Source organism: Petaurus breviceps, unplaced genomic scaffold (genome assembly GCF_028583685.1).
Source record: "Petaurus breviceps papuanus isolate PSGF00001 unplaced genomic scaffold, PetGlider_PUasm1.0 140, whole genome shotgun sequence".
Taxonomy (NCBI): Eukaryota; Metazoa; Chordata; class Mammalia; order Diprotodontia; family Petauridae; genus Petaurus; species Petaurus breviceps.
In genome coordinates, this window is record NW_027185698.1 from 36,923,297 (window position 1) to 36,948,982 (window position 25,686).

A 25,686-nucleotide genomic window follows, 5' to 3' on the forward strand; every position below is an offset into this window, starting at 1 on the left:
TTGGAAACAGTGTATATTATGTGGCCCTTAATAGGCCTAAGGGAATTTGAAGATCTTCCCTGCCCTTAATAAACCTAAGGTAATAAGCTCATGGTGGGAGGAGCTTGTCAAAAGACTAGAATAGGAAGGAGCAGAACAGAGAAAACCTCGAGCAGAGCTGGGAGCAGGCAGAACAGAGAGAATGCTTAAGATTTTGGTGTTCTGTTGATCTGTGTTGCTTTCTGGGAACTGAGAGAGAGAATATGATGTCAGCACTCTATAGCACTCTGTTAGTTCTGTCAGACAAAAGCCTTGTCTGTTTTTTTTTGTCAGAAATAAGCACCTTGTCTGTTGTTCTTAGACTGAAGTCCTGAAAGAAGACTTTACTGTTGTTACAGAAGTCCTGAAAGAGGACTTTACTGTTGATTTGTGTTTGATTTCTCAATAGAAGCCTTGTCTGTTGGTTTGTGTTTCTTTGTTAGACAGAAAGTGAGTTGAGATGATAGTGCTGGTAATGTGTGTAAATATTGTTGTAGCTCTGTTAAGCTTAATGTGTGTAAATACTGTTCTAGTTCTGTTAAGTTTTGTCTTCCTAGAAATAGAAACTCCAAAGGGCTTGGAGCGGAGCAGTCCCCATGAGCTGAGATATAGAACAAGACCAGAGAGCTGCCTACCTGTGAATCCAGACAAGAGCTGGGATTGGCCAGCCCTTGAAGAGGAGCTGAGGGGTTTAGAAGCCAGCCTTGAGTCAAGATGAAAGATGACTTTACTTGGGTAATATGTATTGACTAATGAGATTGTGACTTACTGTGACTTAGAGGTAGATGGTGTTTGTACTTTCTGCTACCCCTTAAGGATAATTGACTTAAGGATGATTGGAAACCAGCCTTGAGTCAAGATGAAAGAGGACTTTACTTGGATACTGGATATTGATTGAGGAGATTGTGACTTACTGAATGATATGTTTTGTTTAAGACTAGGTGGTCACCTTAGTTATAAGTTGTTATGTTATATGGTTGTGAATGTTGTGCTTTAGTTTCTTTAATGTTTTGCTTTCATTTATTGCTGAATAGAGAGTTCACTATACTATGTGATTAGATCCTTAAAGTTATTTACAGTAGCAGTCCTCAGGAGTGCTGCTTGTGATTGACTTTGCAGCCTCCTAAATTTTCAGATGTCACAGTTGCCTGGAAGAGAGTTGGGATTTAGAGACTAAATGAGGTCTTTTCCATAAGGAAGACATATTGTCTTCATGATTGTGTGCCTCTGTAGACATAGCTATGTCTGTAGGCATCAGAAAGGAATTGAGAAAGATGGACAATAGCTGAGATGTATAAAGGTTTGTTGAACTATAAAGTATAAGGAGAGATAAGGCTGGAAGAACAGTGATATAATTTTAAGATAATTCACTGTAGGACAGCTGGGGTGGGTATTTGATTGATCCAGTTTGGCTCTGAGCTGCACTGACCCAAAACAAAATTGAGAAGTTGACAAAGTAATTTAAAACCCTTTCTTTACCCCTCCCGCCATCTTGATTTTCATTAAAATCTAATTTCACCTGTTTAGAAATATTTTAATGAGGGTAGAAGAGGAGGTAATCCCATGTAGTATGATTTGATCTGACCACCTCTCTCTCTCTCCTTTCCTATATGAGTGTGTGTGCATGTGTGTGTGTGTGTGTGTGTGTGTGTGTGTGCATGTGTTCATGCATGCCTACCAGCTTAGGGTTGCAAACAGTGTGGCAGAGATAAATTGTCTGACTTTTGAGTGTTGAAGATAACAGAGAAGACAGACAAGCTGAACCCCCAGTGTCTTAAAAGCACCATCTCCCTTTGGGAGGAGTGGGCTTTGTAGGGTAAGAGATTGAGATCTGGAATCTGAGAGATGATTTAGGTTTAGCACAGTAATTGAACAGGCAGGCTGCTTTATCACACTTAACAATATTGATTCCCTGAGTACTGTGACCTCCTTTCTGAGGAACCACCAGTTGGAATTACTTGGGGGTTGGGGAGAAAAACATGGCCTGCTGTTTTTCCCTGGTTTGTGGGACCCTCCTGCATTCTGGTGCAGAAAGTGGGCCCCAGTTATAGCTTCTAGAGGGTGTAGGTCAGTGGATCTGTATTACAACACCTATTTAATATCGATTTGTCAGTAAGAGCACTGCTCCATAGATTGATTTATGCTTTTTGGAACACTTTCTCCCAAAGAACTTAAAACAGCTTTCATTCATTATCCATATAAATGTGGATATTATGGATAATTTGGAATATAATTGGCTTCCTATAGGTTTGTTTCCAGTGTGATTCAGAGTTTAGGTCAAGAGACCAATAATAACAACAATTCATATCTATATTCCTTTCCTCACAATATCTCTGCTAGTCAGGTAAAAGAAATATTATATATATTTTTAAAAGGCGAAGTGATTTGCCCAAGAAACACATAACTAGTGTCAGAGCCAAGATTTGAACCCTGGCTTCCTAACTACAATTGCTGGGCTCTTTCTATGGCAGGATGCTAGCTGTACAATAATAGTTGACATTTTTATAGCTCTTTTAGGTTTACAAAGCAATTTGCACAATTATTTTATTTTGTATTTAACTCTCAGAACACTCATCTGAGGTAAGAGTATATTTGTCTGGAACTCTGTGTTCCTCAATGTGGGAAACACCCTCCATTAAGGCAGAATGATAATTTGTCTATAACATGGAGTTCTTCATGGAAGTGTAACTATCTCTATTTTAGAGATGACTGAGTTTGGAGGACGTAAAATTGCTTGCCTGTTGGCTCTAAGATCAAATGGAAAACCCTTTGTCTGACTTTTAAAGTGCTCCATAACCTGGCCACCTCCCACCTTCACACTCTTATTGAATCTCATTCCCCTTCACTTTGCTCTGATGCAGTGATTGACCTCATTGCTGTTCCTTGTGTAAGATACAATCTCCTGACTCTGGGCATTTTCTCTGGCTGTCCCCCTGTAATGGGAATGTAAATTTAAAGATCTTCCCTGCCCCTAGGCTAGAGTGCACCTGGAGCCTGGGGTGGGAGGCTTGTTTTTCAGTAGATACTTCTTGATTGGGCAGTGAGTCAATAAGGTTGCTACATTCTCTGAGCCAGGAGAAGGCTATATAAGCCCTGATGTGTAGCTTTGTTTTGGGGCTCACTTTGAGAAGTGTTCTGTGATTTGATCTGCATTCTGGGAAGCCATTGTTGAGAGCCCCCCCTCGGCTTTGAAAAACCCAGATGTTGAAACCCAGATGCTAATTTGGTATGGATGTAATGTTTGGACAGTTTGGAAACTGTCGATCTGTTTCTCTGTCTTGATAATTCTGTCTGTATATTCTGAAGTTCGGGGTGCTGACCTTTTTCCCCTGAACTATGTAAACGATATATATTTGACTGATTAAAGTAAGCTTGTTAACCCATTTTGAGTTGCTTTCCTTTAACAAAGCAGATCTAAGAACCTGTGGTGGCAGCAACCCTGGGGACGCTGGGGTGCTTGCTGCTACACCCCCATGCCTGGAAAGTTCCCCCTCCTAATTTCCCAGGTTTTCCTTCAAGTGTCAGCTAAAGTTCCACCTTTTTAAACAATGATTTTAACATTTCCAATCCCTCTTAATCCTCCTGCCTTCCCTCTATTGATTTTGTTGTTGTTGTTGAGTCTTTCAGTCCTGTCTGACTCTTAGTGACTCAATGGAGCATCCTACACCATGCCCTTCTGTCCTCCACTTTCTCTCAAAGTCTGTCCAAGCTTATATTCATTATTTCCACAACACTACCTATCCTTCTCATCCTCTGCCATCTCCTTTTCCTTTTGCCTTCAATCTTTCCCAACATCAGTGAATCCCATCTTCTCATCATGTGGCCAAAGTAAGTTTCAGCTTCAGTATTGGACCTTCCAGTGAATAGCCTGAATTAGTTTCTTTAAGTTTTGACTGATTTGACCTCCTTGCTGTCCAAGGAATTCTCAAAAGTCTTCTCCAGGACTGTAGTTTGAAGGAGTCAATTCTGCAGCACCCAGCTTTCCTTATAGTCCAACTCTCACAGCCATATGTCACTACTGGAAAAGTCATAGGTTTGACTATACCGACCTTTGCTGGCAAAGTGATGTCTCCACTTTTTAGTATGCTGTCCAGATTTGCCACAGCTTTCCTTCCAAGGAACAAGCACCATTTAATTTCATGGCTGCAGTCACTGTCTGCAGTGATCTTTGAGCCCAAGAATATAAAATCTGACTTGGCTTCCATTGTTTAACTTATTTTCAGTCTTTCTGTTTTTGTACATAGTTCTTTGAATGTTGTATCTCCCATTAGGTTGTCAAGGACAGTTTTTTTTGGTTGTTTGTATTTTTTTTTTTTGAGGGGGAAAGGCAAAGCAGTTGGGGTTGAGTGATTTGCCCAATGTCACATGTCTAGTAAATGTCAAGTGTCCGAGGCCAGATTTGAACTCAGGTCCTCCTGACTCCTGACCTGTACTCTATTCACTGCACCACCTAGCTGCCCCCGTTTGTTTGTTTTTCTTTGAATCCCTAGTGCTTAGCCTGGTGTTCGGTACATAGTAGAGGCTTAATAAATGCTAGTTGGCCAACTGACTGGCCTACAATCATGCAGCTAGTTAAGAGAAAGAGCTAGGATTTGAACTGAGAGCTTATGACTACAATTCCAGGATTCTTTTTACAGTCAGTCAATCAACAAACATTTACTAAGCACCTACTGTGTGCCAGGCTAAGCACTGAGAATATAAAGCAAAGCAAAGAACGGTTCCTGTTCTCGGGGGACTGCATAGTCATGCATAGCATGACTAATCATAGACATGCATAGCATGAGGGAGACAACATACAAAAAAAATTACACACAAAATACAGGATAAATGGGAAATACATAATCGAGGAAAGACACCAGAATTAAGGGGGATCAGGAAAGGAAGGAAGGATTTTAGCTGGGATTTGAAAGAAGCAAGGAGACAGAGGTAAGGAGGGAGAATTTTCCAGGCACATGGGGCAGCCAGGGAAAATCCCCAGTGCTTGGAGATGAGGTGTTGCCTTTCTGGGAATTTTTTCCTCCTGTCTGTGTTTTAAAATCTGGCTTACCATGCCAGCCAAAAGAATTCTCACTTATTGTCTTATGGTGTCGTAAGATTTAGAGCAGCAAGAGACCTAAGGGTTGTCTTGGCCGACTCCCTCATGTTTTAGAGGAGGAGACTGAGTGTCAGAGATGGGATGTGACTTACTCAACAGCACAAGCCTGGTAAGAAGGGGATCCAGGGTTTGACACCATGTACTCTTTCTTCAGCATACTGTGCTGCATCTGTGTATGGACAGAGGTCAGTATCAAGTTGGGGTGGGCAGGAAAGCCTTTATGGAGGAGATGGGCCCTACCTCTTGCTCCCTGTGTGACCCTGGTCAAGTCACTTGACATTTGGGGGTCTCAGTTTTCTCATCTTTTAAAAGGAGGGAGTTGGATTAGATGACCTCTAAGATCTCTTCCAGCTCAAATTGTATAATTTTGTGATGTAGAGGGAAGAATATACAAATCCACCACATTAAAATAACAATGAATAGTAAAATAATAAATAAATAAAATAATGACAATAAATGAACAATAAAACCAAATGGGACTGGCACGATCTAAATTGGAGGAGAAGAGACTAGATGCTGGGGAAGGTAGGCAGCATGAACTCAAATACAGAGCTAGGCACACAGTGAGTAGTTAAAAAAAATTTTTTTTATGAAGGCAACCATGATTAAGTGACTTGCCCAGGGTCACACAGCTAGTCAGTGCCTGACACTGGATTTGAACTCAGGTCTTCCTTACTCCAGGGCTGATGCTCTATCTGCTACACTACCTAGCTGCCCTATGAACAGATGGATTTTTAACTGCGTCTGTGACTTCCTTGGTGTTGACAACTACCAGTGAGGAACTTTCTCTACCAATGCTCTTCCATGTTTTGTCTGCTTTTATAATCTTAGAGCATTGCCTAGGGCCATCAAGGGATTTAGTGACTTGCTCAGGATCACTTAGCCCTATGTTTGTCTTCCTGACTTGAAGCCAGCCCTTTACCTCCTCTGTCATGCTGCTCCCCAAGCAGATAACATAGTATAAGCTCATACTAAGGAGTCAGGAGAGAGACTCAGACTCTTGTCAGTTAGAGTTGTTCAACAGTGAAAAAGGCAGCACAGATGGGGCAATCACCTGCCGGGGATATTGTTGGGGAGATTCCTTCTTTGGGAAGGGGCTGAACTGCTAAGGTTTCTTCCCACTCTGGAGATTCTTTGTTCTCATGAGCGGTCCTGTTTAAAACAATTAGTCCTAGACCCTTGGAGCTCTCCTGATTTCCAAGCCTGTGGGCTCTCATCTAGACTACCTTAGACCAAAAAAAAAAAAAAGAATGCAGGTTTAGGTTGTCACAAATGCCAGGGAAAACCCTTTGGGTAGTTAGCGAGGGCTTGTAGTGGGGTAGCAGCGATGTCTGCATTCTGCAGAAATCATGAGTTGCGCCTCTGGTTACTCCAGGAGAGCCTGTGGGAAAACAGAGGCATGGGATGGATTTGCTCTTAAAAACCATAGAGGTAATTGGGACACATTTCAGCAGTTTGAGTTCCCATTTGAGATGTGGTGCCCTGATTAGAACCGAAGTCCTACAGAACCGATTGTGTCTTCTAGAAATCAAACTTGGATTCAGTCCTTTTATCAGCACTTAGCAAACTGAAATATCATTTACCCAGCCTGGGCGTGATTTGTGACTGGTTCGATGCAGAGGTTGTGACTTTTGTCATGATTCCAAGGGCAGCTTTTCATGGCAGACACTTTCTGTGAAGGTGACCTTAGTTATTGGCATTCAGTAAATATTTGCTGAATTGGAGCTATAGGATGATAAGGATAATAGCCTGCATTTGTGGAGAGCCTGTAACTTTTCAAACCATCTCTGTGATTCTTTTATCATTATGTAGCTTTGCAAGAATCTTATGGAATGAATAGGGCAGACCTTGTTCTCATCTGATGGATGAAGAAACTGAGGCTCCAAAATGTGATGGGACTACCCCTGATTCACAAAAGCAGGTGCAAGAGTAGGGATTTGAACTCAGGATTCCTTGTTCCTTATAGAGTATATATACAGAGTATATATCTTCCCAATATACCAAATGGTGCACATTAAGAGGAATCTTTGGGAGGTTCAAAGGCATATAGTTATTTAGTAGTAAACCAAGATGAGAGTGTCAACTCCTCACATTTCTCTACCATTTCACAAGAGCTTTGTGTGGTAGGTGGCACTCATGCTTAAATGGGAAGAATGCTGCTTATACCACTTGGCTCACAGTGCTTTACAAATAATTTCCATATCTATCATCTCATTTTAGTCTCACAAGAATCCTGGGGGTAGGTGTGCACATATCATCACCCCCATTTTGCAGAGGAGAAAACTAAGGCCTGAAGAGTATGTGACTTGCCCAAGACCATGCAGGTAGTAAATAACAGAACTGGAAATTGAGCCCAGCTTTTCTGACTTTAAATAGGATATTTTCCTCCTCTATTTCTTCCCATTGTAGAAAGGAACTTCCTTCCTCCCTCCCTCCCTCACTTCCTCCCTCCCTCCCATCCTTCCTTTCTTCCTTCCTTCTTTTCTTCTTCCTTCCTTCCTTCTTTCCTTCTCCTTCCTTCTTTCCTTCCTCCCTTTCCCCCTTCCTTCCTTCCTTCTTTTCTTCTTCCTTCTTTCCTTCCTCCCTTTCCCCTTCCTCCCTTTCCCCTTCCTCCCTTTTCCCTTCCTTCCTTCCTTCCTTCCTCCCTTCTTCCCTCCTTTCCTACGATCACACATGTTGTAAATATTTGGAACAGAGCAGAGTTTTACTTCTGGAGTAAACATATTGCATGGTATATTGAATTAACAGTGATGGATAGAAAATAGGATCCTGGAAGAATCAGCTTGTCCTTTTAGACATCAAGAAAGGAAAAGAAATGTCCAAAGCACTCCTGTTTGGTGGTCTTTGGTGGGGGGAGAGGGAGTAATTTTCACATGGTATTAACAATACAGAGTCCTTTGAATGACGTTCTCAGAAATGGGTGTAGCTAGACCAGGTCATCAATGGCTGCTCCCTGGAATGTCATAGGCCTGTTGGATCATAACCCAGAGATAGATCATAACTCAGATGCATATCTCCCTTGGGCCAGTGGTTGAGGCCTTAAACTTATCTATATTGGCCAAAGTTTTGACACTAAGTTTTTTGAAAGCAGGGAGCATGTCTTACTTTAACTTGGTATTCCCACCAGCAAGGAGCATGAAATTAAAGTTAGTGGGTTGGTCTAGATGATTTTTGTAAAGCTAATTCCAACTGTAATAGGTTCTTTGATCTATTTTGCTTCAAAATTTCTCCATCCCTCATTTTCTTGAGGGTGCTCTACATGGTCAGAGCCTAAGCAGTGTGTCTGTCATTATACTTCAAGCCCAAAATTGTTCCAGGCCCAAATTATTTCAGGAAACTCTGGTATAATGCCTTCAACATCTCTCACATCTGTTTCCTTCTTCCCACTCGGACGACTGACCACACTAATTTGGGTCCTCATTACCTCTCACCTCAACTATTTCAAGAGTGTTCTAATTGGCCTCCCCTCATCCAGCCTCTCTGGTTTCCAATCCACTCAGCTGCCAAAAACCTCTCCTAAAGTGTGGTTTTGGCCATGCCATTTCCACACTCAAGATGCTTTTGTGGCTTCCCATTAACTCTAGTATAAATGACAAACTTTTTTTTGCATGGCATTTAACACCCCTTAGAGTCGAACTCGAATCTTTCTGCTTTCCAGCTTGAATTTATATAATTCTTCCCTACACAATCCTGTATTCAAACTAACTTGGCTTATTTGCTGTTCCCTGTGCATGGCCTCCCATCTCGGTGCCCATCACCCATGCCTAGAACCCTCCCTCTTCTCACCCCTGCCTCTTGGAACCCTCTGGGAAGCTGTCCTCAATCCTACAAGGCTACCACCTGGAAAAGTTTTTTTTTTAAAATTCCTGATTCTCCTTGTAGTTGGTGCACCCCTACTTAAATTTCCCTTTTTATTTATTTTGTATTTACTCACTGTGTATATGTTGTTCTCTCTGTGGAAGAATGAAAACTCCTTTGAGAATAAGGATTCTCTCATTCCTGTCTCTGCATCCTAGCACCCAGCATGGGTGAGTGGTATACAGCAGATGCTTAATAAGTGATTGTTGGACTGTACCTTATGACTTTTCATACTGGATCCTAGAACATCAAGACTATAAAGAGATGCTAGAGATCCTCTAGTCCAAACCAATCATACGTGACAAAATTATCATGAGGTCTGAAGGAAAGGATGCATTGTGCCCATTTTACAGATGAGGAATTTGAGACTCAGTGATAGCCTGAGAATCAGAATTGGGATTGGAATCTGAGTATTCTAAATTGGATAATACAAGATTTTTCTCACCTTGTGATAGCTGCTTTAGAGTTTTACTTTCCTGGCAAAAGGAGAGGAAAAAAGTATCCTCCAAACCTTGGGCTGTATTTTAATCAGCTTTTACTTCTATAAAAATTGTTTTCACCAGGATCGAAGCCTTTCTGGGGATTTGTAATTTGTTTGATACATAATGCTGCACCATCCGAGGTGTCAGTTGGAATGAAAAATAAACTCTAATTTGTTCAGGACTAGGAAGGCTACAGTGATGTTAATTAGAGGTGATTATCTTCTTTTGGTTTTTCCAAATAACTTCACTGTGCTCCTGTTCACGTTCTTACATGGAATGAGCTCAATTACTGTTGGAAACCTATTTTCCCCCCTAGCTAACTTTCTGGTTGGTTGCTTTAGGAATCATTCTTCTTCTACGGAGGGACTCCTCAGCTCCATCTTGGTGATTGGGTGAACAGCTGATGCCCCTGGAGTGCGTTATTATGAATAGAACTCTTAACTTTCTCAATCTCCTGCAGATTTAACAAGTTCATTTTCTCTATTTTTCTATCTCTTTTCTCACCTTTCTCCTTGTAAGGGGGCACACTTTCCTGCTTTAATTATGTCATCTGTTGGGTGGTATAACCTCTGAGAGAATACTGAGATATCAAAGAAAGAGGAGTTCCTACCAGTTTGGTTATTAAGAAGTTTTATTAGGGTTAATTAGGTTAATTGGGTTGTTTAAGGGAGTTTACTCACAAGAGACCAGTTGTCTGGGTCTAGGTTGGCAGCAGGACAAAGTAAAATTGTGGATCCCCGAGCCAACCGAAGGCCAGGCCAGGTATCATATAGAAATAGAACAAAGAAAGCATGGGTGTGCCAGGGTGGCCTGGAATCATGTGTGAGTTTTCCTATGGGGTAGTTGGAGCTTCTTTTGCTATCTACATTTATTCGAGGTAATTCACATTTTTCTCTGGAGTTTTAGGTCATGTTCCCATTCTGGCCTACCCCCATACCCTCCTTCCATTTCTCTTCCTTTTTCCTTAACATCTAGTAGAGTAGAGGTGGGCTCAAGGAGATCCAGGTTCAAATCCTGCCTCTTTCACTCATTCTGTGAAAAGTGAATTAACTATTTTGTGATGCCATTTTCTCATCTAAATCACAAAGCTAAAGATACCTGTGAGGGTGAAATTAAAAAAAAAAAAAAATTCCAAAGTGCTGGCGGTAGTTATTATCTCTTTATTACCCTTGTTCTTATTATTTCTTCTTGTTTCAATTCAATTCAACAATCTTTTTTTAGAAGAATCTGTTGTGTATGGAACATTCTATTCAGTAACTGAGAATGATAAAAAGTTATAAGAGGGCACTGTAGTGCCCTCACAGAGCTTGTAGTTTAATAGAAGGATAAGGCATAGAAAACCATGCTACACAATCATATTTTGTATGGGCAATATAAAGTACGAAGTGAAGTTTAGGAATGGAGTTGGGGGATGATCAGGAAAGGTTTCTTGGAGGAGGCAGCATCTGAATTGGTCTTTAAAGGATCAGTAGGATTTCAACAGGTGAATATAGATTGATCAGGGCATTCCTGGTATGGAGGATGGGCAGCTAGATGGTGCAATGGATGGAGTGCTGGGTCTGGAGTCTTCTGTGTGAGTTCAAATACAACCTTGGACACTAAGCTGTGTGACCCTGGGCAAGTCACTTAACCCTGTTTGCCTTAGTTTCCTCATCTGTAAAATGAGCCAGAGAAGGAAACGGTGAATCACTCCAGTATCTTTGCCAAGAAAACCCCAAATGGGGTCATGGAGAGACAGACATGACTGAAAAAAATGACTCAGCAACAACATTTAGTAAAGTAACAGAAGCATGAAGATGGTTATGTCTAAGAGACAGAATAGGTCAGTTTTACTGAACAGTATTGGGTATGTGCCAAGTACCATATCAGGTGCTGGACATGCAAAGACACTTCCCCCTCCCTTGGTGCATTAACATATGTAAAGCTCTTACAAATCCTTAACTGTTTTATACATTTAACATATTATTAATATTATTATTATCATTCCTATAACTCATGTTTCCATAGTACTTCATAGCTCACACAGTGTTTTCCTATGACCCATCTTATGAAGTAGGCAGCAGGACAGATAGAAAGCTATGACATTAATTTTATAGATGGGGAAACTGAGACTCAGAGAATTTAAGTGTCTTCCCCAAGTTCACTCAGCTAGAAAATGCCAGAGCCAAGACTTGAATGCATATCTTCTTACTCTAAATTAAGTGACCTTTCTGCTGAGGTTCACAAAGCCTGATTTGCTTAAGGTTAAGATAAAGAGGCAGAGACGGGACTAATATTCTGGTCCCTGATCTGAAATCCCTAACTCTATCCCACTATAGCACGCTTACTTACTCTCAGCTTCTGATCACTCTCCTAAAGTCCCTGTTGCTAGGAGTCAGATTCCCAGGCACCACAGGGCATCTTGGGGGCAGCCAGTCTATACTCATTCTTTTCATGCTGGCAGTGGAGAGAATAGCATCATGGTTGCTTGCAGACCTGGTCCTTGGCCTCAGGGAGCTTGCATGGGAGACAGCACATGGGCTATATTAGCCACCTGTATGTAATTGAAAGAGTCTTGTCCTCTCTTGTGGACTTACAAATGGGGTAATATAGTTCATATGTTCAAGCTATTGCGGAAGATCAGATTTCTATGGGAATGTATAAGCCACATAAAACTTAAATGAGTGATCTAGGAAGACTGACTCAAGACTAATGGAGGATCTCAAATCTCCAATTAAGATTTTTCTATTTGGTTCTGAAGTTGCTCTAGAAGTCAGTGGGCTTTTCAGGGATGGAAGGTTAGAAGAAGGAGAGATGGGGTCCAAACAGGTTCACATCTCCCAGTCACAATGAACATAGATTTTTAAAAATGTTGACTGATAAAAAAAAGCTCTCTGGAATCTTTTGGGTGACTTTGGGCTCATTACCATGACTCAATTTCCCTGTTCATTCATCGAAAGAATATGTGACTTGGATCAGAGACCCTGGGTTCAGGTCTTGCTCATAACAGGCTGTTGTCTGAATTGCCTTGGCCATCATTCTGGGTGTTCAGGCTAGGTGCTTCAAGGCCAACTTTTATTCGTTGTCTTTTTCGACATTCCCAGTCAATCATTTTCTAGATGATGTAAATCCATCTTTTGAAGGATGTTGTACCTACCTTCTACAGGAGACCTTTCTCCAAAACCACCTTAGTTCAGGTCCTCATCTCCTTCCAATCGGACTTTTGTTATACTCAGATCAAAAACTTCTGGAGCATTCTGTCCAGTTCTGGGTAATAACCATATTTTTAGGAAAGATATTGACAAGTTGGAGTGTATCCAAATGAGAGCAAATAGCCATATGAGGATCATTTGAAAGAATTGGGGATGTTTAGGCTGGAGAAGAAATCCCTGGGGAGGGGGAGGGAGTCATGATAATTGTCTTCAAATATTTGCTGGGCTGTCATGTGGAAAAAGAATTAAGCTTTTATTTTTGCTTAGACCCAGAGAATAGAACAAGGGGCAATTTCAGCTTGATATGAAGCAGAGCTCCTTAACAATTACAGCTATCTCCAAAATGGAACTGCCTGCTTAGAGAGGGGAGTGTGGAGACTAGATTTCCACTCATGATGTTAATTAAGTATGTTGTTGAAGGAAATACTATCCAGATATCAGTCCAGCTAGATGCCCTCTGTGGGCCTTTATCGTTCTGCAATTTTGTGATTCTGTGACTTATAGAAGGAATTGGGTGTTTTTGCACTTAGCTGTTGTAGAGAAGGGAGAGATATGGGTGGCAGCATTGGACTATGAGGCTGGAGACCTGTGTTCCAATTTCAGTTCTGCAACTAAGCAGTTCTGTAATCCTGGGTAAATCCCCTCACTTCCTCGGTCTCAGAGACATAATTTCCTAATCTATAAAATGGCAATGCCATGCCTTACTCAGAGGGTTGATTTTATAGTCTGGTGAAACAAGGTAAGGAAAAATTTCTGTAACAGTAAGATGTTGCATAATTGTCAGCTATTAGTATTAGCTATTTGTGTTCCTGTTATTTCCCAAGGTAGGAAGTGGGGAAAGTCTATTAGCTGGTAGATGGAGTTTGGGACTAAACCACATTGATGATGACTCTCATTTTTGTAGCATTTTAAGGTTTATAAAATGCATTTATTTTTAAAAAAAAATCTAATGTAGTAGATTCTTCAAGTATTCTAAATTCCATTTTAAAGGTGAGGAAATGGAAGCAAGAAAAGTGAAATGATTTGCCCCAGATTCCACAGATTGTAGCAATGGGAAATGGTAGACAAACGTTGACCTTGGAGTCAGGAAATTCAAATCCTTCCTCTGGTACATAGGATCTGTGTGACCCGGGGCAAAACATCTAACTTCTCAGTACCCCAGGAAGTTCTCTAGTAATAATAGCTATCCATCTAGTCCTTTTAGAGTTGCCAAGCACTTTATAAATAATATCTCCCTAATAATATATATAATATATTATATTATGCATAATAACAATAATGAAATAATAATAATAATAGCTACCATTTATATAACATGTCAGGGTTTACCAAGTGCATTACAAATATTATCTCATTTGATCTTCCCAATAACCCTGGGAGGTAGGTGCTGTAAATGGTATGTAAAATCATCCCATTTTACAGATGAGGAAAATGGAGACAGAGATTAAATGATCTACCCAGGGTTACACAGATGGGAAATGTCTGAGGAGGGATTTGAACTCAGAACTTCCTGATACTGGGACTCAAATTCTCTTTCTATTATCCCACATTACCTCCTTACTTACTCATCATATATGATATAAAATCATATTGCCTTTTTTTCTGCTTGGCAGTTGCACTGACCTGATCTAAGTCATTTCTGTTTTTCCTTAGTTCAATGAAACAGGCTTAGGAATGATGGCTCTTCCCAGGTCCTCAAGGAAGGATGGATGCATTTTGTTTAAACCCCCTGGGTGGAAGACGTTACATGAACCATTATCCTCCATCCTTCTCCTGGCACCAAATCTCCCATCCTCTGCCACTTGTCCAATGCTTTTGGGTCTATATTCCTGGTGGTTCATCTGTCAATTATAGTAATGTAGGACTGTAGGGGGTGGGTTTCTCAACTTGGAGAGAGAGTGTGTGTGGGGGGGGTTTGGGGGGGAGGTGTTTTGGGTTTTTTTATTATTACATTTTTTATATCCTCAAACCTGCCACTGTTATTTACCTCAAATCATTCCCCAGATTTGTGTGTGGAGCCTCTAAAAACAGCCTCATATTTTCTTCTGACAAGAGCCTGCCTTGTTTGGTCCTAATGTTGTTCTTTTTGGAGTTGATTACATTCCGTCCTTGAACGTGATTTAAGGGTTGCTCCCTGGCCGCTGGAGGCTCTCGCTGTTGCATATTAAGTACTCTGGGATCCAGTCAAGCCTGCCAAAGTCTTTTACAGGCCCGTGGGTTTCTCAAGGGAGATGAAAAGCCCTAAGTAGGCTACCGTTTTGATTGGAGCTTGGAACTGGACCCAATTGTCCTAGACCACCAAAGACCAAATTTCAAAACACCCTTGGAAATGTGCAAGTGCTGAAAGACCTGATTTCCTACTACAGTCTCTCCTTCTCCCTCCTCCCTCCTTCCATTCTATTCCCCGCCCCCCCCAACTCCCCCAGTCCCTCAGCTCTCTGAACTCTTATTTAAACAATTAAAGGCAGTCCTTTTTAGGTAATTAAGAAGAGGTGGCTGCAGCCAAAATAGCATCAACCACCAATTTTATTCCTTCGGACACTGAGAAAAGGAAACTGACAGGATGGTCAAAATGGAAGTCAGAAAAGGGACCTGAGAATCCCAGTGTTGGTTCTTGGTGGGCTATTACCGATACCATGCTGCTGGCTGGGACAGACCTGAAGAGAGCTGAAGGAGTCACTCACTGACCATTGCCAACGCTTCTCGGTCTGCCTGCTTACTGCTGAATCAAGGCAGTCCAAGGGACTGGGTTTCGGGGCAAAAGTCAGTGTGGGTTGGCTGTCGTAAAAGCTGACTTTTGCATAGTTCTTAATGCTATATATAATCCTACCTGGTCCTTAGAACAAGCCCATGAAGTGGAGAGGGCAGGTATAGTTATTATTATTCCCATATCATAGATGAGGAAATAGCAGTCCAGTGAGGTGACTTGTCCAGGATAGAGCCTCTGAATCTGAACCCAGTCTCACACCACAGTGGTTTTGGCACACTACCCAAGTGCCTCACTTAGGACAATGGATTTAGAGATGGAGAAGACCTTAGAATTTCTCTAGTCATAGGACTGTAGCTTCAAAGCTGGAAGGGCCTTTAGAGGCCATTAAAGCCAACCCTCCTCATTTTATAGATGAAGGTACAGGAGGATTAAGTGACTTACAGAGATGAGATTTTCATTCAAGTCCTCAGACTCCAGAACAAATAATTAAAAAGCAAACAAAACAAAACACATCTCTTACAACCCCCTCATTTTAAAAATGACATGGGGGCCCCATGACTCCTTCAGATTATGAATGACAAGAACTAGGATTTGACCGCGGAACCTGGGCTTCCCAACTCCATTCTTTTCCTATGGTAGCATGTGCCTTCCTTCTTAGTGACAAAGGCCGGTACAATGGATACCCCAGAATGATCAAGCAGAAAGAAATACATATCTGAGCCCTTTATAGTTTCCTTAAAGTGATCTATGAGCTAGGCAATGGAACAGTTATTCCCCGCTCATTTTATTTGGGGGAACATGAAGCTCAGAAGTCATGCCACTCATCCAAGGAAGTGGTGATGATGGCCCCAAGACTATGACTCTAAACCTAGTGCTGTTTGGTGAATCCATTGTCAGATGGTACCTTATTAACTTGCCTCTGATCATTTCCTTAAAAAATTTTTATACACCTCTAGGATGAATTTTAATTTTCCTTAGAGGGTTCCATTTCATAGTAATAATAAAGCTAGCATTTATACAGTGCTTTGATGCCCAAACTCTTTATAACATATTATCTCATTTGATCTTTGCAACAACTCTGCGAGATAGGTGTTTTATTATTATTGTCAGTCTATAGCTGAGGAAACGGAGGCAGGCAAAGGTTAAATGATTTGCCCAGCTGGTATGTGTCTGAGGCCAAATTTAAACTCATGTCTTCTGACTCCAGGTTCAGCACAATGGTGACACTTGGCTGCCATTTTGGTACTTATTGATAGTCTCATAGACTTTAGAGGCAAAAGGACTCCACATTACCTCCTGCTCCTCCCCTTATTTATTTTTTTTAAAGCAATTGGGGTTAAGTAATTTGCTCAAGGTTACATGGCCAGGTGTTTCTGGGTGGGTGCTAAGTGTCTGAGCCTGGGATTCGATCCCTAGGTTATCCCAAGCTGGTGCTCTTACTCGCTGTGCTACCTGGCCGCCCCTCCTCCCCTTATTTTAATAGAAGAGTAGATGAGACTGAGAGATTTGAAGTTTCTATCTCAAAATCAAAAAATTTGTAACCAACAAATCCAGGATTCAAACTCAGATCTTTGTATTCCAGATCCAATGCCCTTCCTTTTTCCTGTACTTTTAGGTTTGAAAATAACTTTACCAAGTGCTTTGCAAATTGTAAAGTGCTGTGTAAATATTAGTGCTTCCTTCTGCCTCCTCCTCCTCCTTCTTTCTCCCCCTCTTCCTCCTCTTCCCTTCTCCTTTCTCCTCCTCCTTTACTCACAACAGTTTCATGACATAGGCACTACAGATATTTTCTCTTATTTACAGAGGAGTAAACTGAGTCTCCAAAAGGTCAGGTACCTTGTCTGTGGTCACAAAGTTAGTAAATGTCAGAGACGGGATCTGAACCAAGATCTCTCAACTCCAGTTCACATAGTCTTCCTTCTGTACTATGACAATGCACAATATTACATAATAGATGCATCAGAGAAGGGGAAAATGAAATGACCTCTCTCTCTTGCTTTTCTGTTCTGGCCATGAAAGAGGAAGGAAGCCAAGAACTCCATGGAACTGTGCTTGGATAGATGGGACACAGGGCAAAAGATGGGGCCTTAAACCTTTCCCAGAAGGCAGGTACTGATAAACGTCTTTCTCTTAGATGTAAAGAAAGGTGGGAGGAGGGGAAGGAGTTTGCTTCTCTATCTCCTTTTAGGTTATTCTGGGCCCTGTGAAATAATGGGGAAGCTCTTCTTTCCCAGGAAGCAGTAGAGCTCTGATCTTCTTGGCAATTTAAGAAAAAATAATAACTGGTAGGCTAGGATAGGTTATTTTTGTTCAGAGGGTAGAGCAGAGCAGATCACCTCATTGTGAGCTTCAGACCCCGTGGAGGGTCCTTGAATTTGACTCAGGGAGATAAGCTGTATTTGGGCAACCAGGGCTTTGTCCTAGGATGCTGAAATCTGAGGGCACTGTCAATATCCGGAGTGCTTTGGAATATAAATGTAGCAGAATTTATCTCCTGGTTAGTAAAGTTAGTTACAAAAGGAAACTGCTCAAACCTTGGGCATCATAACTCAGGGATGCTGTGAATCTCAAAAGAGACAATGTAGAGCACTTTGGAGACTTTAAGGGATGGTGTAAATATTAATATCATTATTGTTATGACTGATACTAATAATCACATTTATATAGCATTTTATAGTTTATAGAATTTTTTGCTGCATATGTTAACTCCTTTGAGGTAATATTAGTCATGTTTTACAGATTGGGAAGCTGAGGCTCAGAGATGGGTGGGTCTGTGTGCCTCAAATCTTTCCCCACCTTAATCCATATAAAGTGATTTTCCTAAAGCACAGATCATTCTCCTACTCAATAAACAGCAGTGCAACTACAAAGTGCTGTTTTTGGCATTCAGAACTCTTCATGACCGAGCCTCTCCAATCTTTCTAGTGTTATTACACCTTACGCCCAGACACGTACTCTTTGATGCAGTGACACTGGTATCCTGGCTGTTCCAGGAACAAAACACTCTCGGTTATTGCCTCCTGGCATTCTCTCTGGCTGCCCCCCCCCCCCCCCCCAAGCCTGGAATGTGCTCCATCCTCTTGTCTGACTACTGACTTCCCTGGCTTTCTTTCAACCCCAACTTAAATCCTACTTTTTACAGGAAGCCTTCCCCAACCTTTTTTAATTCCACTGTCTTCCTTCTGATAATTATTTCCTGTTTTATCCTCTATATAGTTTTCCTTGTATATATTTGCTTGCGTGTTGCCTCTTTATTAGATTGTAAGCTCCTTGAGGGCTGGGACTTTTGTCTCTTTTTGTATTAATGAGAGCTTAATGGTTAATAAATTTTGATTTATTGATGGCAATTAACTGAGCTCACAGTAAGAAGTAAAGCTAGAACTCAAACCCAGGTGTTTGGACTGTACCACAGCAAGGCACTATAGTGGATGAGGATGAGACCTGGAGTTAGGAAGACTTGAGTTCTAATTTTGCCTTAAATACTTACTAGCTATGTGATCTGAGGAAGTCACTTAACCTTTGTTTACCTTGATTTCATCACTGGTAATGAGAAAGATAATATATATTATATAATAATAGCACTTACTTCTCAGGGGTATTGTGAGAATCAAATGAAATTATATTTTCAAAACATTTTGTAAACCTTAAAGCATATTATTATTATTACACATACTTGCATCCCCATAACACTGGAAATGATTATAGCAGGAAATTCATAATTAAATTATAAAGTACAATTATTAATATTTGCAGCCAGAGTTTTAAACCATTTTTTGTATCAATCTTGTGAAGTCAATGGAGCCTTTCTCAGAATATTTTTAAATAAATAAAATAAAATGGATAAGATTACAAAGGAAACCAATTATACTGAAATATAGTCATAAAAACACTTTTAAAAGTTCATAGACCATAGGCTAAGAACTCTGCTTTGTAGTAATTCAAACTTTATCCCCCAAATAAATCTATATTTTATAAATGGACCAATCATTGACTATCATGATAGATTGTTTTGCATAAAATCCCTTCAATAAGTTAAGTGTTATTGTCTCTCCCATTTTGTAGATAGGAATGTGAAAGTTTGGGGAGCTGGAGACCTTGTAAACTAGGCAGCTGCTGAACTGGGATTAGGACCCTGGATGCCAGACACACTGGCTTTGTATTGCCCTATTGGAATCAAGCTCCTTCCTTTTGGAGAGATTTTTCTGAAGGTCAGATGGACAAAAGGAATGCTATTCTAACCAAGCCATGTCTGTGCTTCTCTGTGTCTCTACTGGGCAGACAGAGTTCTCTGGGAAGGAATCCATGCAGCCAACTCAGAGGACAAGAATTCAGCCCCCAAAAGAGATGAGTCTCTCTAAGGGAATGATACTTTCTGGGCTCAGTGGATCTTTGTAATCAAGCAGACCACTGTTTCACAGACCAGCACTTCTGTGCTTGTGGTGGAGAGCCAAGTCTGTGCTTCAGAAGCTAATCTACCAGCCACTGATGATGGAGTCGACTTGTCTAGCTTATTGCAGCTCATGTGGCATTAGCGTGTTCACACCCATTAGCTTGTTATCCCTTTTGATCCTCAGTCATCCCTGTTTGTTGGACAAATTGTTACCATCTCTGTTTTTCCAGAAGAGAAGTCTAAGACTTGGGGAGATGTAGTGATTTATATTGGTTCACATAGCAAGTAAATCACTGAGCCAGAACTCGAAGCCAGCTTTTTGTCTTTGCTTTTTTTTTTCCTTCCAAGTCCAATGCTTGTACCCTATGGAAGGCTTCATGGAGGAGGTGAGATGTGCTGGGCCTTGAAAAATGGGTAGGATTTTGATGGGTGCCCTGGAGGATTTTTCAACATGAACTGGTCTTTTGGAGACTGAGGGACTGGGTTCAGGTCCTGGTTGCCACCCATTACACCAGAAATGAATATAACAAGAAAGTCATAATTAAATCGCAAAGTACAGCAATTGCTATTAATAGTAGGAGTTTCTAACTTTTTTTGTGTCTTCATTGACTGCAAAGAAACAGAGGCTATGAGAACTTAAAGGAATTTTTCTGGGTTACATTTATAGTAAGTGGTAGGTCCAAGACTGAAAGCCAGGTCCTTTGTCTCCAGATTTGATGCTCTTTCTACTGATAGGCAAGTATGTCAAGGAGCTTCAGTTTCTTCCTCTATAGAATGGGGATAATGTTTGTGTTTCTACCTAACAGAGTATTATGAACAAAGTGCCTTGTAAACCTCTAAAGAACTTTAGAAGTGTGTAACCTATTGTATACATGAAGAAAAGGAGGCTAAGTGGGAGTGTAATAACATCTGACCTGAAGCCCAATGCTTTGTCTCTATCTTCCTACTTCCACTCTGAGACAGCTATTATTGGAATTTTTCCTTCTACATCATCCTTCCTCTAATGTCTCATTATGGTGTGGTTCTTAAAACCTATTCCTGCAGAGACTAAACTTTAGAAAAGTCTGCCAAGCTTGCGGGGTGTAGAGCAGGGGTTCTTAACCTTGGGTCTATGAACTTTTTTTTAAATTTTGAAAACTTTATTTCAATATAACTGTTTTCCCTCCTAATCCCATATATTTTATTTTATGTACTCATAGATAGGCTGCATCTGCTGGTCAAGTGCCAGCCAGCTAAGTGCAGACAGGGCTGCTCACCAGAAGGCTGGCATCCAGGAGATGACAGTTTTGGTCACAGTAACTCCTGAAACTGTCTATTAACACAAAGTGGGTTTTACCATCCCTCTGCTTTGGTAGAGGGAGTATCCATACTTATGATATTATGGCTCCTTACAGGTATTTCATAGGATCATGACTTCTAGGGTGAGAAGGAAGATTGGGAGCATCTAATACAACCCCCTTATTTTATAAATAAAGAAACAGAAACTCATATTTTTGGAAGTGACTTGTCCAGGACCACATTTAACTGGTTCTGGAAGATGAATCTAGACAGTGCCATCTTCCCTGCTCTTCAAATAAATATGGAAGATGAAAATACCCCTGCTATAGGGATAATATGCACTCCTGCTTTGGGCTTTTGCTTCCCAAAGACCCATGGCACCAACAGGAACTTTATAAGTTCCAGAAAAATCTTTATTTATGGAGATGCATTAGATAGTCTGCAAAGCAACTAGACTTTATAAGAGAAGTAGAAGAAATGGTTAGCCCAAGCTAAATGGCTCAGTGCAAAGACTGGTAAGCATCTGGAATAAGTTACATGGTCCTGAGGAGGCAATTGGAGCAAAGAGAATAAATGAATTCAAGAGATGCAGTGATTTATTTCTGGGAAAGAAGGGATTGATGGGCCATAATGAAGGAGCAGGAAGTGTGGATTAAGATGCTTTTAGGAAAAGGGCTAGTATGTAGGGCCTGATAGAATTTTCCTGGCTCTTCATTTTTCTTCTTGTCTCTTCCCCTTCCATTCCCAGGACTGGGTGCCAAGAGGTTAAAGGAAGCCTAGGCTCCGAATCAAAGCTTGACACCAAGCCATTGGTGGTTTTATCATGGACATGATTGTGTCCCTTCATTTCAGCCAAGAATAATATACTTTGCTTTGACATCCTTGAAAATAAAATGCATCAACCCAAAAAAGTCTACATACATGGGGCAAATGGTGATTTGGGGGAATTTTGACTCTCTTTTTAGAAGCATCCCCTTTGAGTGGGAATATCTTTTCTTTTGTGTTCTAAAATCTTTAATAACTATGGAATTCCAAGTTTTATATCAGACTTCTTCCAGATCCAGTGCTCCATGGTCTAAGTTATGGGGTTCATTGCCAGTCTGATATTCTGTGATAAAGGTTAACTTCTGGATCTGACAATCTCTTTTCAGCATTTCAAGGTCCATTCTAACTAAATTTCTGTGCTCTAAGATCTCTTCAGATTCTATTGTTCTATATTCCATGCTTCTAAGGATCTTTCCTTCCCTAGAAGATTACAATTTTCATGTGTTTGAAGTGATTTTGGGCAGTCACTCAGTAAGCCTTTACTCCGAATAACCCTACATTCTGTCTTCTAATAGAAGAACATTTCTCTTTCAATGCTAACTTGCATGGTTTAAGTGCTCTTTAGAGAAACGGTGCGACAAGGAACACAATAGAAGTCCCAAAGGGGTCCTAGGAAGAAGTGGGACTCAGACTGGGCTATGAAGAATTGAGGAGGGTTTAGATATGAACCCTGGGGAATGATCAGCACATCACAGAACAGAGGTCACTGGACTTGAAGACAACCTGAACTGAGTTCAGATTCTGGCTTTGCCACTTACTGGCTGTGAGACTTTGGATAAATCATTCAATATGCCTCCATTTCCACATCTGCAAAATGGGAAATGGAGGCAGAGGGAGAATTGTATTTGTCCTGCCTATTTCATAAGATTGTGAGGATCAGATGAGATAATACAAGTGCTTTGTGAACCCTAAAGAGTTATAGAAATGCATGCATTCAGGAATCACTTGAACTAGATGCCCTCAAAGGTGCCTCTGGGCTCAGGTACTCCAGTATGATTCTGTTAGTCAAAGGAAGTGACTTGCCCATAATTTCCCAGACAACAAGTGGCAGAGTCAGGATTTGAACACAAAGCTTAGTACAGTGTTGGTGCTTAATAAATGCTTATTTACTTGATTGGTTGAACACAGTTCATTTCCTGGACTCCACATCCAAGGTTCTGTCCACTAGACTATAAGCTTCTTGAGAACAGACTGTTTTTCATGATTCTGTGTATTCTCAGTGACTAGGTGGAACAGGGGATCAAGCATGCTGGGCCTGGAGTCAGGAAGACCTGAGTTCAAATTTGACTTCAGACACTTACTGGACTGTGTGACCTTAGGCAAATCACCTAACCTCTGATTGGCTGTTTCCTTTAAAATGAGGATAATAATAGCACCTATCTTCCAAGGTTGTTGTAAGGATCAAATGAGACAATATTTGTGAGGCACTTAATACAATGCCTGGAACCTATTAGGTGCCTAATAAATACCGGTTTCCTTCCTTCCTTTGTGCAGTGCCTTGAATACAGTAGGTGCATAATAAATGCTTTTTTTGGACTTACACCTTACTGCCTATTATGCTAAATAACAAACGTAAGTAATATATCCATGTACATTCATCCCAATGTTCCAAAGTGTGCATCTAATTTTTAATGCCACAAAAGATTAAGTCTGGGTTATAAATAGCCAGTGTACTCAAGAATAGACCAATTTTGGTTTACTTCTAATAATATAAGTACCATGCTTTCATGATGATAAGTGCAACCATATGAATATCACTGTGGCAAATTTATGTATCTATAGGTCATTTTGTAGGTCTTAGTACCTCCCTTGATCTTTTCCCACATGTTCCATGTCTCATAACTGACTTTTTTTTAAACTCTCACCATTTTGGTAGGTTAAGTGGTCTTTTTGCCTTCTGTCTACAAAGTTGCTCAAGAATCATATTAATTAGTAATAAAGTGCATGTATATTTTCAACCTGCTTCTTACTCAGTCTTCATTTTAATGTATGTTCTAGGAAGATCTTCAAGAGGCACAAAAAAATCAGGACACTATTGATAACTTGTGCTGTTCTGATGTTATATATGCTGAGTGCTTTCCTCAAGTCTCTCTCTCTCTCTCTCTCTCTGTCTCTGTCTCTCTCTCTCTCTCTCTCTCTCTCTGTCTCTGTCTCTGTCTGTCTCTGTCTCCCCCCCTCTCTGTCTGTCTCTGTCTCCCCTCCCTCTCTGTCTGTCTCTGTCTCTCTCTGTCTGTCCCTGTCTCTGTCTCCCCCCTCTCTGTCTCTGTCTCCCCTCCCTCTCTGTCTGTCCCTGTCTCTGTCTCCTCCCCCCTCTCTTTCTCTCTCTCTGTCTGTCTCTGTCTCTCCCCCTCTCTCCTTCCTTTCTCCTTCTCTCTCTTTCCTTCTTTCCTTTCTTGCTCCTTCCTTCCTTTCTTCTTTCATCACCTGAACTCAATTCAATCAATTAATGAGTCAATTAGTAAGCATTTAATAAGTGCCTACTATGTACCAGGCACTGTCTGCTGTGAGTTAGGTCCTGCAGGTACAAAGATAATAAGAGAAATTATGCCTGCCCTCAAGTAGTTTGCAGTCTATAGGGGTAGACAGGTGTACACACACACACACACACACACACACACACAAACAGGTTGTTTTGGGTGGAGAGAGGAGAGGAAGCAGGATCTGGGAGGGAATATCAGAAAAAGCCTTGTATAGAAGGTGGTATTGCTGCTCAGTCTGGAAGGAAGCTAGGTATTCTGAGAAGTGATGAGCAGAGAATGGGGTCCACTTATGCAAAGCCACAGAGAGGTGTGAGGGCATACTGTTTGTGAAGAACATCAAGGAGGCCAGTTTTGACTGGACTATAAAGTGCATGAAGAGTAGCCGTGTTTAAGAAGGCTGGAAAGGTCAGATGGAGCCAGGTTGCAATTCATCATTTTTAAGCACCTACTGTATACCGCACACTGTGCTAGGTTCTGTGGATACCAAGAAAGGAAGAAACAGACCCTGCCCCAAGGAGGGGGTTCACAGTATAAGAAGGGCAGCAACCCGCAAACAGCAGTGCGCAAGCAAGCTTCGTACAGGACAAATTGGAGATCATCTGCAGAGGGAGTGACGAGGAAAGGCTTCCTGTAGAAGGCAGGTTTAGCTGGGACTCGGAGAAAACCAGGGAAGTTAGCAGCCAGTGTATAGCAGTGCTAGGGAGACCATGGAATTCAGAGAGTAGGGGAGTGACATGGTCAGACTAGGAATACCCTTTGGCATCTGGGTGGAGGCTGGATTGGGAGGGGTGGGGGGTGCAGAGATCCTTGAGGCCCAGAGAACAATTAGGAGGCCATTGCAACAGTCCAGGTGAGAGGTGCTAAGAAAATAAAACTCTTGAATCACACGTGGATGATCTGTATATGGATCATCAGGGTTTAATGATACTTGGAATAAAAAAGAGATGATTGCTTTGAGGAGAAAATGGAGCTCTGTGTTTATGCACTGTGAAATGCACGTGGATTTAAAGCCAGAGGGACTTTAGCCAATTGCATTCATTTTATAGATGTAGAAACTCAGATGGAGACTGAGGGGAGGGGGTAAAAGACTTGAAAGGGAACAGAGGTAATCAGTCAGTGATAGAGGCAGAATTTGAACCCAGGGCCTCTGACTCCATTCCTAGAGCCCTTTCCACTGCAAGATGCTGTATCTCAAGTGGAGGCATCAGACTTAGGATCTTGTCCATGCAGAGGCCGTGTGCTATCACCAAGCTGGTCTTAATTAACAATGCGGAGCCCCAAGGTGAAGGATTTCCTTACACCACAAGTCTGCTCTGCTACGATTCAGTTCTCTCTGTCTTGTTCCATACCTAGTGAAGT

At 41.2% G+C, this 25,686-nt stretch overlaps 1 protein-coding gene across 3 annotated transcripts in view; it reads left to right on the forward strand.

The window, feature by feature from the left end:
* SORCS2 (sortilin related VPS10 domain containing receptor 2) overlaps positions 1-25,686 on the forward strand; it is a 1,276,597-nt gene that overhangs the window by 76,133 nt on the left and 1,174,778 nt on the right. The window lies entirely within an intron of this gene.